The sequence below is a fragment of the Canis aureus genome, chromosome 25 (genome assembly GCF_053574225.1).
Source record: "Canis aureus isolate CA01 chromosome 25, VMU_Caureus_v.1.0, whole genome shotgun sequence".
In the NCBI taxonomy this organism is placed as follows: domain Eukaryota; kingdom Metazoa; phylum Chordata; class Mammalia; order Carnivora; family Canidae; genus Canis; species Canis aureus.
Genome location: NC_135635.1, coordinates 17,773,308 through 17,786,399, shown reverse-complemented (window position 1 = coordinate 17,786,399; position 13,092 = coordinate 17,773,308). Strand labels below are relative to the sequence as shown.

The following is a 13,092-nucleotide window of genomic DNA, read 5'->3' as shown; positions in this document are numbered from 1 at the left end:
CAAGCATTGTTCCTGCCTGGCACAGATAGCCCCAAAGACATGCTGCCTAGACCTTCGAACGGTGGAAGTTGGAGATATTTGCCAGGGGTCCCTGGTATACTAGTTAGCTTTGTTGCGTCCCAAATCATCCCAAAGCCCAGTGGCTTAAAATAACACCCGGTTATTCAGTTCACAATTCTGTGGGTCAGCAATTTGGACTGGGCTCAGTGGAGAGTTCTATGGTCCTGTTCATGCATTTGTAGTCAGCTGCTACACATGCAGTCAGTTGGCTGGTCTGCTGGAGTTTGGCTGGTCCTAAGTAGCCTCACTTACATGTCTGACAGGTGGCTAGCTAACAGCTGGGGCACCTTGGTCCTTCTCTGTGTGATCTCTTATCTTCCCTCAGGCTAGCTAAGGCTTATTCACTTAGTAGCAGTGTTTACAATCACATAGTGTCACTCTCATCACATGTTTTTGCTCAAAGAAAGTCAAAAGACCAGCCCGGGATTCAAGGGGTGGAGAAAGATACCATGTCTTGGTGGGAGGTATATTGTGACCATTTTTGCAATCTTCCACCTGAAGTCACTATTTTTGCTCCAGTAACCCATTATTCCCCATACCAGTTTCCCCTAGACCTCTTCTAGGCCTGACAGCCACCAGGCATGAGGCCCACTTGGTCACTGATCCTTTGTGATCATACTCTTTCTCACCTCAATCATGGATCATTGGTTTCTCTTTTATCTGATTCCATGTATATTCAGGCCCAGAACACCCTCTCAGTTTCTGAACCTCAGAGAATTTCTTTCTTATTTTTAAGCATGGCCTTGGTCCCCTAGACTTAGTGTAACAGATGAAGCAGCAGGGCTAGCTGAGGACAAAGCACAGCTGCATCCTACAGAGGACCTCACCCAGGGTGGGATATGTGTGACATTCTTCAGGAAGTTTCCAATTGTCTTAAAGTTAATACCTCCTGGAGGGAAAAGCAATCTTTAACATGACAATGGCAAGGCCTCCAGTATCTTGTAGGTCCTCCTTAGCATATGAAGATCCTTTTGAAATCTCCCCATTTGCTTACTTCCCCCAACCCCTGGGTATATAATCAGCCACCCCTCACAGGCCCTGGGCAGCCACTCTTCCTGCCCATCAGTCCTGCTCCTGTGTTTAATAAAACCACATTTGCACCAAAGACATACCAAGAATTCTTTCTTGGTCATTGGCTCCAGACCTCACCTATATTCCAAAACTTCATCATAACATAGGATTTATCATCTAAATGGGGCCTTGTGAGGATGAAATGGAGCATCATGAATAATTAAGCTAGGACAGCAAGCATAAACTGGGTGTGGCTGGGGCAGCCCGGGTGGCTCAGCGGTTTAGCTCCGCCTTCAGCCCAGGGCGTGATCCTGGAGATCCGGGATCGGGATCGAGTCTCACGTGTAGCACGGAGCCTGCTTCTCCCCTCTGCCACTCTCTCTGTGTCTCTCATGTAAAAACAAGCAAACAAAACTGGGTGTTGCTATTTAAAGCCTCAGTTGTGGGGCACCTCAGTCATTTAAGCGCCTACCTTCACCTCAGGTTGTGATCCCAGGGTCCTGAGATTGAGCCCTGAATGGGGGGGGGGGGGCGGGGGGTTGGTCCTTGCCCTGCAGGGAGTCTGCTTCTGCCACTCCCCTAGCTTGTGCTCTCACTCACTCACTCAAATAAACAAAACTTTGACAAAAAATCATAGTTCTGACAAGCTTGTTTTCCAGTTTTCCAGCCCTCAAACTGAAAGCAAAAAATTAGAGGGTGAAGAATATTGAAAAAGATACTTGGGCATGTTTGCTGATGGCTTGAGGGTGAGAGGAAAGACAAAAATAGAGAAACACAGAAAAAAAAATCCTCAATATCTAGAATTATTTAACAAATATGTCTTCAATCTTCAATAGTCCATGATATTATTGTTGTAGGATAGGACAGTTCATTTTGATTATAATAACTTTAGATGATTAGGAAAAATCCAGAATGTACTAAATAAAATATGTTTTAGAATGATTCCCATTAAAAAGTAAAAAAGAAAGCTTATGCTGAAAGGGGACGTCAATTTCACAGCTTTATTTTATTTTTAGGCCTTGAGTTGTTGTAAAGAGTCCTATGGCTTTGCTGAAGGTAGAGTGTGGAAACTAGGAGGATGTGAGCTCCCCCCCACCCCCACCCCAGGAATAAAAAAAAACAGAGAATGAAAGACCAGAGACCAGGACAGAAAGGCTTTTCTTCTAAATCCCAGAATTTTTGCCAATTCTCCAGAGTGGTTATTATTTCTATTCTCTTCCTGTTTTCTTTGAAGTCAAAAGTGACTCTCTGTATTTCATCTTCCCAAGCAGCAAGGAAGCAGGAAGTTGAGGAGCATATTTCCCATCCCCACTTCCTCAGGTATGCTAAGCATGAAGAGGAGGGTAGAGCGGCTAGCTTCACACCCTAGAAGAAAAAGAAAGTCCTATTTCCTCAGTTCTGCAGTGAAGAGAGAACCTGGGACATCCATCTCAATCCAGAGAAAAGGCCATGATTCTCTTACTTTATCAAGCACTAAATTGCCTGGTGAGCTTGTTAAAAACACAGATTGTTCTCTCCAGAGTCCATGATTTAGTAGGATGGGACTTGAGAATTTGCATTTCTAACAAGTTCCCAGGTGATGCTGATGATGCGGGTTCAGGGACCAGAACTACAGCAGACATGGGCCCTGGTCCTGACTAAGCATCAGAATCACCCAGGAGGTTTAAAAAAAACAAAAATAAAAACAGATTCTCAGAGCTTCAGGCCAGAATCTACCAATTAGAATCTTCCAAATTGGGACTATGGGCATGTGTTTGCTTATTTCATAAAGCTCTCCATTAGATCTTGGTGTTCAGTCGGTGTGGTGTTTCATAGCCCCTGAGTACCCAGAAGCAGGCTAAGCACTTAGTCAGTGTTTAATAAAGCCTTACTGATGGACTGATTTAGACCCAATGCTTTCAAGCAGTTAAATATGAATCCTTTAGTATGCTAATTTTATTTGATTCGTGATGATGATATTCTTTGAAAAATATCAGTACTGGCCTATTGGCCACATAAAAATGAACACTCTTGTAAAGGAAGTCTATTCGAATAGACAAATCTGTCTACTTGAATAGACAACCTCTGGCCCAGCCATGCAAATCACCAGAATATTTCCATGGCAACATGACTTTTTTTAATGCCCAAATGAAGCTATTGTGAGACTCTCTCAGATTTATCAATTAAAAATAGTTGTCTTTTGGGGTGCTTGAGTGGCTCAGTTGTTTAAGCATCCAACTGTTGATTTTGGCTCAGGTTGTGATCTCAGGGTCATGGGATCAAGCCCCACATAGGGCTCAGGGGGAGTCTGCTTGGGATTCTCTTTCTCCTTCTGCCTCCCTTACCTACCACCACCCCCCTCATCTGGCACGCATGCACTCTCTCTCAAATAAACAAATATTTAATTAAAAAAAATAGAGAGAGAAAGAAAACTAGTTTATCTTTTATCGGAATATCCTAACAGTGTAACCAAATTGGTAGCTCATACACCGATCAAAATTCAGTAGATTAGACATTCCCATGCAGCACCAGTTTCCCGATATCCTTCATAGATTGGTTTTAACCACGTATTTTTCTTGGCAATAGTTTAAATATTTAGCAGAACTTGAAAACAGAAAAAATATTGTTCCCACTGTTTTAAGTCTTTCATTAAATAAGAAGTAGTGTTGTCATTTCAATGATCTTCTCCAACCATAAATCAGAGATCATCGAAGGTCCAAATTGTGTAATTGTCTATTTTCTTCATTTCTGTGATGACCTATCTTGGTTCTGGGTCAGACTTCTTGCTAATGAACATTTAAATTCTGTCCAACCTATTTAGCTGAAGTAGATCATTAAGGTTTGGCTTCTTACAGACTGGCACAAATATAGGAAAAGTGGCTTGTGAGCTTAACTCTGAATTGTGGTTAATTCAAAGAAGTTGGTCACTGTGTAATTTATAGATTGAGTATTGAACTCATTTCTGAAATGAGATAATAATGAGCTATTATTGACCCAAATGGAAAGACACACCCCATATTCATTAATAATATGCAAAAACGGAATTTTATCATTCTACTTGTGATGACAAAGAGCACAAAAGCAATGTGAAAATTAACTTAATTGGAAATATTGTAAAATTATTTTCAACATCATATGTTAAAGTAAGGAGCTGCTTTGATTGCTAAGTAGATAATAAAGAAAACTAAAGTAGTAAGCCTGGTTAATTTGTGCAAGTGCTTTACAAATTACTTATTTTCTAGAACCATCATAACACTTAATAATAGTGGTCCATTTAATAGGAAGACTGTTTGAGTTGAAATAGCAGAAGACAGTTAAGTAGATTTTAGGAAAGACTACAAGTTGTTCAAAAAGTTCTCTAAATGATACATCTTTTGTATCCAGAGAGCTAAAAAATACATTCCCCAGGATCTAGTCCTTTCCCTGGCATGTAGTTGGCAGTCTGTAAGTATTTGTGGAAGGAAGAAAGGAAGGGAGGAAGGGAGGGGAGAAAGTGGGGAGAGAAGAAATAAATACCAGGGAAAAAGCTTTAAATCTCTTTTCTCTTATCTCCTGGGCACCAGAGAAGTCTGGGTGCTAGAGAGAAACAATCTGGGAATCAACTCTCTTATCCTAGAATTAATTAATTCCATCTTTCATATCCCTTTTCCTAACCCAGACCTCTCCCAAGACTCCAGACTTCAGCTCTTACTTGATACCTCCAGGTCAGGTATCAAAGCTGATATTATCTACAGAGGCTCAAATTATCTACAGAGAGTGTTGTTGAGCTCAGAGCCATCCTAAGCCCTGGGCTACCCCAAAACATAGGGATCTAGCAGAAGGGGAGGGCAGGCAAAGGAGGCTGAGAAGTGGGACCAGAGAAACCAGAGGAGCAATGGTCAACCAGGGAACTCTGCAAAACTATCTCAATTTGAATAAACCCTAGGGGTTGGGGCCAGTAGAGAACCCTAGAAAGGACAGATTAGGCTTCATACCTGGGCCGAAGGAGAGCTTCGAGTCAGAAATTTTCCTGTTACAGAGAAATTTTTTTTAAAAATATTTTATTTATTTATGACAGATACAGAGAGAGAGGGGCAGAGACACAGGCAGAGGGAGAAGCAGGCTCCATGCACCGGGAGCCCGATGTGGGATTGGATCCCGGGTCTCCAGGATCACGCCCTGGGCCAAAGGCAAGCACCAAACCGCTGCACCACCCAGGGATCCCTGTTACAGAGAAATTTTTAAGCTATACTTTTTGCATATCTGAGTTTAGGGAGTGAGATTCCCACTCACTACTAATAAACTGATTACATGCAATTTTATATTTACATAATTAATTAATTATTTATATGTGTCTATATAAATGTTACAAAATACTTAGTGTCCCGAAGGCAAAGGAAGGTCTAGGAAAGAGAAGGAGAGGAACTCACTTGAGATAGCGCCTTCACTAAGAGAAAGCAATTCAAAAGCGTGAGTTCTAATGATCCCAAAGGGATGAGGAATTTGGGGCTGAAGGGTGGGAGAACAGACGTGAAAGCTCTTCAAAGTTTGGCAGCCCAATTCAATTAGCAATAATTGCACCTTGGATAAGCCTCATTGGCTACCATACTGCCACTGCGCAAAGCTTAACAGCCCAATTCAAAGCTTGAGAAACACAGGTATGTTGAGAATGCCCCAAAAAGAATTTCTGCAAAGGCCTGGGTGTGCGTGTGTGTGTGCGCGCAGATGAGTCTTTTAGAGTAAAAAAGTCAATAACTCACTGTTGGAAAAGGTTAAGAGAAAGTTAAGGATATAAGTAGACTGCAGAGGGATCCCTGGGTGGCGCAGCGGTTTAGCGCCTGCCTTTGGCCCAGGGCGCGATCCTGGAGACCCGGGATCGAATCCCACGTCAGGCTCCCGGTGCATGGAGCCTGCTTCTCCCTCTGCCTATGTCTCTGCCTCTCTCTCTCTCTCTCTCTCTGTGACTATCATAAATAAATGAAAAAAAAAATTAAAAAATAAGTAGACTGCAGATTTTCTCAGTGGAAATTCCTCATCTGAACCCCTAACACAATTGGAGTGACTTTTCCTGATTCTCACAAGAGTGGTAAGTCTAGAATCTGAGACAGGTGGCCCTCTCCTGACACCACAGGAAGAAGCTGAAGTTGAAGAATCTGATCCAGCAGATCCATAGGGCACTGGGGCTTAATTGTTGAGAAAGGCTCAAAAGCTAGTCAGAGTAACGGAAAACAAACGTTAGAGCCTAACACTTACAAATGGAAATCTCACCTAGTGGAGGTTCAAGCCTCACTGAGCCAAAGTGGTATGATTCTGGAGGTGGGAGGAAGCCGTTCTGGACTCTGATATCCTGTGATCCTGTGTTCAGGGCCAGTGTGCTCTCAGCGGTTCATTACAGTAACACACTCACTCACCTGAGCTGCGGCACCTGGCTGCCATTACTTCAGGATCCCACCACCCCGTTACTATCAGTGAGCCCAGTTCTGGAACAGCATCTCCTACCATCAACCCTGGCCCTCAGAGCTCTAGAGAGGAGCTGCAAGAGATATTTGGTGAGGGGAAGGATGAGATTGCTGGTATTTAAGGGTACAAATGTGTAAGGAGTAGTGAAGAGGCCATAGGGATCTAAAGCACAGTATATGAATATAGGTAATAGGACCGAACTAAAATTACATCAATACGACAAATACTGCTACAACAGCAATCATATAACAACATATAAGTGCATCAGAGTAACATGCTGTACACCTTAAACTTACACAAGTTACATGTCAAATTTATTCAATAAAAAATAAAATTTTCAAAACTAAGTAAATAAATAATTTTTTAAAACAATCTTATTTACTCATAAGAGAGTCAGAAGGAGAAGCAGGCTCCATGCAGGGAGCCCAATGCAGGATTTGATCCTGGGATTCCAGGATCACACCCTGGGTTGAAGGCAGGCACTAAACCGCTGAGCCACCCAGGGATACTCCTTTGTTTTGTTGTAAAGGAGTTTCTCAAGCAGCCCGGGTGGCTCAGCGGTTTAGGGCCTGCCTTTGGCTTAGGGCGTGATCCTGGAGACCCAGGATGGAATCCCACGTCGGGCTCCTGCTTCTCCCTCTGCCTGTGTCTCTGCCTCTCTCTGTCTCATGAGTAAATAAACAAAATTTAAAAATTTTAAAAAGGAGTTTCTCAGTGATGCTGTTACCTTCTTACCAGGCCATGCTTTATCCCAGGGTAAATGGAGCATCCTCTGGACCCCACAGAACACAGTGACTCGTGGGTTTTCTAGTCTATATAGTATATGCAATCTAGCACCCCCACTTCTCTGGGGGTGCTAGAACATTATGGTTCCATCTATCACCATCTGTCATGGCAGTTCTAGTTCTACCTCACTGAATGTGGGCTAATACTCCCCCCCCCCCCCCGCGCCCGTTTCTGAGGCAAACTTACAGTATATTAGCGCCATCTCCTGGAGTCCTTGTCAAAGTGTAAATCCTGTACCAGGAGAGCATGCTCTCCTATAAACCAACTCTCCCTCTTCCAAAGTTATATTCTCTGCACCCTCAGGATCCAGTCCCACACATATACTCCCACTTTTTTTTTTTAAGATTTTATTTATTTATTTATTTATTTATTTATTTATTTATTCATTCATTCATTCATTCATTCATGAGAGAGACATGGAGAGAGAGAGAGGCACAGACACAGGCAGAGGGAGAAGCAGGTTCCATGCAGGGAGCCGGATGTGGGACTCAACCCCAGGACTCCAGGATCACGGCCTGAGCAGGAGGCGGCGCTAAACCGCTGAGCCACCCCAGGATCAAGAGTCAGACCCTTAATTTACTGAGCTACCCAGACATCCCGATACTAGTCTTTTTTTTTTTTTTTTTTAAGATTTTATTTATTTATTTGACAGAGAAAGCACAAGCAGGGGGAGCAGGAGAGGGAGAAGCAGCCTCCCAGGGAGCCTGATGTGGGGCTCAATCCCAGGACTCTGGGATCATCATGTAAGCTGAAGGCAGATGCCCAACCAACTGAGCCACCAGGAGGCCCCTGGTACTAGTCTTTAAAGAAGGAGTGCGAGGCATCTGGGTGGCTCAGTTGGTTAAGTGTGGGACTCTTGGTTTCAGCTCAGATCATGATCTAGGGTCATGGGATCCAGCAACCTTGTTGGGCTCTGTGCTCAGCAGGGAGTCTGCTTGAGAGTCTCTCTTTGCCCCTCCCCCCAGCACCCCACCCCCACTCACAAGTTCTCTTTCTCTCAAATAAATAAATGTTTAAAAAATAGAAGGAAAAAAAAAAAGAAGGAATGGGTCCTGTCTGCAGGCCCAGAGGGTCCCAGGGAATCTTAGGATTCAAGATTTTGTAGTGCATCGACCCAGATGTTGCCATCCAAATTCTCCCTTCTTCCAAATCAGGGCCTTGGCCTGGAAACAGCATTCTGTAGAATGCTGAGAATTCAACATTCTGTAGAACTTTGCTACTTTTATGTCTAAGTCTCCAGCTTTACTGCTCCCAGGCTGCAGGAGCTGGAATCTATTTGTATACAATCAAAGCAGCACTCTGGCTTCACATCTCTCATTATATTGGCGAGTAATCATCCTAGCCTTTCATTGTCCCTCTCCAACACATCGATGGCTCCAAGTAACCATCATCTAACTCCAAAATTCTTAATTTTCCTCTGAACCCCTCAAATCCCTGGGACATTGCACCTTTTGTGTCCCATCAAAAGCCTATCCCAGTTCTCCCCATACAAGTTTTAACACCTGCCCTGGAACTGCATGTCTGTGTCATCCCTACTACCAGTAAGGGAAACTATTACATTCAGCTGGGTCCTGAAACAAAATCCCATTTTAGAGACAGGTCCTTAGGATCAGCTGTCACAGGCTAGATTTTTTTCCGGGAAACAGACTCTAAGACATTGAGGTTTCCATGCAGAGGTTATCAGGGAGATCTTGCAGAAATAGCACCTATGAGCAGTAAAGGAAGAAAAACCCAGCAGACAAAAGAGTTAAACTATAGTAAGGCTCAGGGGAGGTCTCAGCGGATCCCATGCGAAGCTGTGAAGCTGGCATAGCTCTAACAAGATACCCACACTGAGGCAGGGTGGACAAGACGTTGTCCGCCCTGCCACACAAAGACTTGTCTGCCCATGAATCAATCATCAGATCTGCATGGTCCCAGGGTGGGGTTGGGGGGCATTGGGCAGGTATCGCATAACCTTGGGTGAAGTGTCTTTCTTTGGCTGAGGACAATTCCAGAAAGCAATCCAGCTGATCAATCATCAGCCAATGACCAATGACCGCACCCCGCCAAACCCTGGAACTGGAGGAGTGAGTACCTCAGTCCTAAAGGGAATCAGCATCCACAATGCTCTGCAACACTGGACTTTGCTGAGACTGCTCCCTGGCCTGCACAATAAGAGAATAATACCAACCTCACAAGATAACCAAAAGAGGGCAGCCCGGGGGCTCGGTGGTTTAGCGCCGCCTTCAGCCTAGGGTGTGATCCTGGAGACATGGGATCGAATCCCATGTCAGGCTCCCTGCATGGCGCCTGCTTGTTCCTCTGCCTGTGTCTCTGCCTCTCTCTCTCTCTGTCTCTCATGAATAAAAAAATAAAAAAATAAAAAAATAAAGATATCCAAAAGAGCAATTGAAAAAAACAAGTGCAAGCAATTTGTAAACTGTTAATAAGGTTATGGTCCTCAGCCTGGATTGTGTGGCAATCTCATCAGCATCTTGCTGTTACACCCCACACTCAATTCTCATCACAAGACCAGTTGGAATTTTACTTTTGTGCCAAGATTTATCTTTCAAGTCAATTTAAAAAAAAATTTTTATTATTTATTTATGATAGTCACAGAGAGAGAGAGAGAGAGGGAGAGGCAGAGACATAGGCAGAGAGAGAAGCAGGCTCCATGTACCGGGAGCCCGACGTGGGATTCGATCCCGGGTCTCCAGGATCGCGCCCTGGGCCAAAGGCAGGCACTAAACTGCTGCGCCACCCAAGGATCCCTCAAGTCAATTTTATTCTCTAAAAAGTTGCAGTTATGGTGTTGACATATAGCTAATTTATTACATGTGTCTTTAGATTGTTTTTCACTGTAAATTACTTCCAAAATAGGTCCTATAATAAGAAAAAATTTATTAGTCTACTATCTGCGTCTCTGTAAAGAATAAAATTCAAGAATTTGTAGTTCTTAAAAATTGAAAACTACTCTTTAAAAACTTACCAGTTTTTAACTTACCCTCTGCCTTTGGCTCAGGGAGTGATCCTGGAGTCCCAGGATCGAATCCCACATTGAGCTCCCTGCATGGAGCCTGCCTCTCCCTCTGCCTGTGTCTCTGCCTCTCTCTCTCTCTCTCTCTCTCTCTGTCTCTCATGAATAAATAGATAAAATCTTATAAATAAATAAACATTTCGAAGAAGATTCAGAAACGAACCATTCAATTTTAAATAATTCTCACTAGAGGGAGCTAGTTACAAATAAATACTTTCACACATCGCCTCAATTTCTGACCTTAAACATATTTAGGACATGTGTATCCTAATTTTAGACATGCATACACTAAATTTGCTCAATGTGAGCATGTTTTTAAAATTCAAAGATTATTTCAATTGAAGATAGATTAGACCTACACAAAATTCTCAACTGAACTTAACAGATCTTTTACTTTTTACTTCTTTCTTAATATTTTATTTTATTTATTATTATTTTTTAAAACTTTTATTTATTTGTGAAAGACAGAGGCAGAGACACAGGCAGAGGGAGATGCAGGCTCCATGCAGGGAGCCTGATGTGGGACTGGATCCCAGTACTCCAGGATCACACCCTGGGCTGAAGGCAGGTGCCCAACTCTGATCCCCCTAACATTTTATTTTTTAAAAAACATTTATTTAAGTAATCTCCACACCCAACATGGAACTAGAACTCACAACCCCAAGATCAAGAACCGTACACTCTTCCAACTAAGCCAGCCAGGTATGCTCACACATTTTAGAACAATTGAAATATGTGTGCAGTAGCTCTTGAGTATTCACAGATATGATGTCACATTAGTATTTAGGAAGAGAAAATTAGCTCTATGATCTATAAGTTTCCCTCCAACTTTTTTTTTTTCCCTCCAACTTTAACTTTCTGTGACCTGTAAAGTGGTCAAGTTTGGTATATGAAGTATATAGAAGCATGATTTATATAGGCAATATTTACAAGTATACTAGTTTAGAGTTACTTTTAAATGCTTTTGTAATGAATGGAGCTACACAGCACAATGCACTATAAGAAATTTATCATGTCTTGATTTGATTTCATTTATTAAAGCAAGGCAACGGGCACCTGGGTGGCTCAGTGGTTGGGCATCTGCCTTCAGCTCAGGTCGTGATCCCAGGGTCCTGGGATCAAGTCCCACATCAGGTTCCCCACAAAGAGCCTGCTTCTGCCTCAGCCTTTGTTTCTGCCTCTCTCTCCCTCTCTCTCTCTCTCTCTCTCTGTCTGTCTCTCGTGAATAAATAAGTAATAATAATAATATAAAAAACAAGGCAACAACTTGAGGATAGGAGACACTTTCTCAACACCATGTTTTTTTTTTTTAACTTTTTTTTTTTTAAGAATTATTTATTTATTCATGAGAAACACAGAGAGGGCGGGGGGGAGGCGGGCAGAGACACAGGCAGAGGGAGAAGCAGGCTCCATACAAGGAGCCCGATGCGGGACTCGATCCCAGGTCTCCAGGATCACACCCTGGGCTGCAGGCGGCGCTAAACCGCTGTGCCACCGGGGCTGCCCTCAACACCATGTTTAAACAGGATTAATCCCATTGATTTAGTGCCCTCTAAAGTATCATTAGTTACAGAAAGCCCTTGCTTTCAAAAAAGGAACTGGGAATGAGTGCATGGGGTGGAGACAACTAATTCCCAAAATTTGCCATGTGGAACTCTCAATTATTGCTGTTTTTCTGAACTATCTCAGAGTTATATCTGTTGCTTTTCTTGTCCTCCTTCTCCTCCTCCTCCTTTTTAAGAACTTCATTGACTTCTAAAATCTGACCACTTGCTACTCTTTCTCACTTTAGTTTTTGACATGTAAAGACTAGGACAAAATAACCCAGAAGCAAGCAGGAAATAGAGTCCATTGCAATATGTTGCAAAGAAGAAGATTTTGGCTCTAAAGTCAGGTCAACCAGAATCTGAACTCAGTTACGCTGGTTGTTAGCTGGATGAGCTGAGTAAATTCCCTAACCTCTGGAAGCTTCCTGGTTCTCCTCTGTAAAATGGAGACAGCATTAGATTCTTGCAAGCCTTCAGTGCATGTGAATGTGTTCAGCAGTCAACATAGCGCCTCACAAGTGAAAAGCCTTTGGTACATTTTGGCTATTGTGAGAGTGAGAATTACAGAGGGGTAGGCATGACAGGATCCTAGGCTGTGTTCCTCCACCAAACTCTGAATTTTGTTCTTCCATCAAACTCATCCAAAATCAAGCCAGGGATTTGGGATGAAGAAAAGTACCTCAGAGATCATCAAACTCAATGCTCTCTCTTTTTTGGGAGGTGGAGGGTATGAAAACCAGGACCAGACAGGCCAGGTGGCTTTCAAAAGCTCTCACAATAGAAGAGACAGCATGTCCACTGGTATGGAGAAGCCCTAGAGGAAACCAAGAGGTCCTCTCAATGACCTGGGACCCTAGACTTCTGACGTTTTATTAGAGTGTTTGGCTTCCAGAAAGCTGGATCCTGGTTTTGTGTGTGTGTGTGTGTGTGTGTGTGTGTGTATTTTAATTTTTATTTCTTTATCCATGATAGAGAGAGAGAGAGAGAGAGAGAGAGAGTGAGAGAAGCAGAGACACAGACAGAGGGAGAAGCAGGCTCCATGCAGGGAGCCCGACATGGGACTCGATCCCAGTACTCCAGGATAACACCCTGGGCCAAAGGCAGGCACTAAACTGCTGAGCCACCTGGGGATTCCCTAATCTTTGAATTTTAAAAACATGCTCACATTGAGCACATTGGGATCCCCTGGATCCTGTTTTGAGATGGTTAACAACAAGGCCTTCAGGTCCATGTTAAATGTTTGCTTTGTAG

At 43.1% G+C, this 13,092-nt stretch overlaps 1 pseudogene; it reads right to left on the bottom strand.

Moving 5' to 3' along the window:
- Nucleotides 1-5,587: 5,587 nt before the first annotated feature.
- Nucleotides 5,588-5,655, bottom strand: LOC144297766 (U4 spliceosomal RNA; annotated as a pseudogene).
- Nucleotides 5,656-13,092: the final 7,437 nt, after the last annotated feature.